Here is a 2,057-nt window from a genome sequence, read left to right on the forward strand (position 1 = left end):
CTGCAGTATAGCCCTACTTCTGCTGCTTTAAAGAGATCACTCAGCTTTTGTGTAAGTCTAGCTGCTTGTAACCCCTCAAAAGGCCAAGATTTTAACTTGTCTAAATTGTTTAGCAAAAGATATTTGTCCAAAGTATTTTCCTGACCAACATGCCCTACGTTAGGAAATAGAAATGACAATTGTTAAGAATGATTGCAGTTTTCAAAAAACACTTTAAACTTTTGCTCTTGTAATTTCTCAGTTCTGGTGGGTTTCCTTGTTTGAGATCTGTTTTTGGTAAATTTCTTTCATTTCTGTTTAAGATGGGTGCATCATTGTAACAATATATACAGCCAGCTTTCCAGTGTCAGTGATTTAACTGCAACTCCAAGTCACCCCATGGATTAGTGCAGAACTACTTCTACGGTTTCCTTAAGCTATACTTTTACACGAACAGATCATTCAGCTTCTCTTTCCTGGAGACACTGGATGGAATTGAACCACTAAGCTTTTGGTAAGCAGCTGAACACTTAATGATTATGCCACCAGGGGGTTGTGGCTGGATCCAGGGCTGGTGAAATTCTAAAGGTGGGAGCAGAGTCATAGCCGATATAACCAAAAAAGCAAATTACTCATTCTCTTGGCAGCCCACAAGATTTGATATTTTTCACAATTCAAATGTATCAATTATTTTGTCTTTCATTATACAGCTTTTGTATCTATGTGAGGTGATTAAAAAACATGATTTGAATCTGGCTTACCTTAGTCATTAAATTGACTTCACTTTTTAAAACTTTAAATTGGTGTTTTGCAGATTTCTCCAGGGAAATATGACAATTTCTTTACTGCTGTTTTCCTAACTCTTGATTATTGATCCAAGTACAATGCAAATCTTGACTTCAAAGTTTCTTGATTTATCCTGATGTCGTTTATCAGTTCATTTGTAAACATTTAAATTTTTTTCATGCTCAGGCATAATGCTACAAAATCTTTTCAAAAGACCATTATTAGCATCTCAAAACCCATTCAAAATTATGGAGCAGACTTCTGTCAAGATGAGTTAGGCAAATCAGCTATAGACTCTATAATAAAGATGGCAAAGACCAAAGAAAATGAATGATATTCCTGTACCTCAGAAGAAGCACCAGCTAGGCACTTACTTAACAATAATATGCAGTGGGTGCTGGCAGAAGGCAGTTCTAAGTAGCAGCTATAGGCAAGTGATCAGTTGCAAAAATGATAATGTGAAGGAAAAAAAAGGTTATGTGTTGGGCTATAACTGCAGGGTCAGCCGTTCAAAACCACAAGTTGCTCCCCAGAAGAAAGATGGTTTGTTCTTTTACCCCTATAACGAGTTAGTCTCTGAAATTTATATGGGCAGTTCTACCCTGTATTATAAGGTAACTGAGTCACCATCAACTTTATGACATTGAGAATTGCCCTCTAATGTATGAATCAAATATTTTTATTAACTTATAAAATATAAGATGTAAAAATACACAGAGTACACTGTCAGTAGTATAGGAGTTAGTTGTATCATGTTAGATGCAAATATGACTATAGTTCTTTTTATTTAGATGTTATATATGGTTTAAGAGGATATGCAGAAGTGCCAAAATTGACAAGGAATGGACTATGGGTTAGCCAGGGTTCTCGGTGATTTGTCAGTTGAAACTTAGTAATTACTTATTATAACTCTAACCTAATGCAATCACTTCCATAGTGGAATTTGGTATGATAGCAAATCAATCGGTAAGAAGATGATCAGGTTAGGATGTCACATCCTTATTATTTATTTATTTTTTAAGTATATAAAACCACTTTAAATGTTTCTCACAATCTGTCACTTGTAGTGTGCATCCTGCTTGATTGCATCACTCCCTTGTAGGAGGGACAATGCCATCACTGTTAGCCCCTCCTCCCTCCTGCTTCCTCCCTCCTCCCTCCTGCCTCCTGGTCGCTGAAAGTTTCTTTCCTTCTGCTTTTCTCTCTTAAAAAGAAAGTCATCTTTTCCAGATGGAAATGACACATTAGTTTATTCAATATTAACTTTTAAAACTATAGATCAATATCCTTTA

The sequence above is a fragment of the Tenrec ecaudatus genome, chromosome 15 (genome assembly GCF_050624435.1).
Source record: "Tenrec ecaudatus isolate mTenEca1 chromosome 15, mTenEca1.hap1, whole genome shotgun sequence".
Classification (NCBI taxonomy): domain Eukaryota; kingdom Metazoa; phylum Chordata; class Mammalia; order Afrosoricida; family Tenrecidae; genus Tenrec; species Tenrec ecaudatus.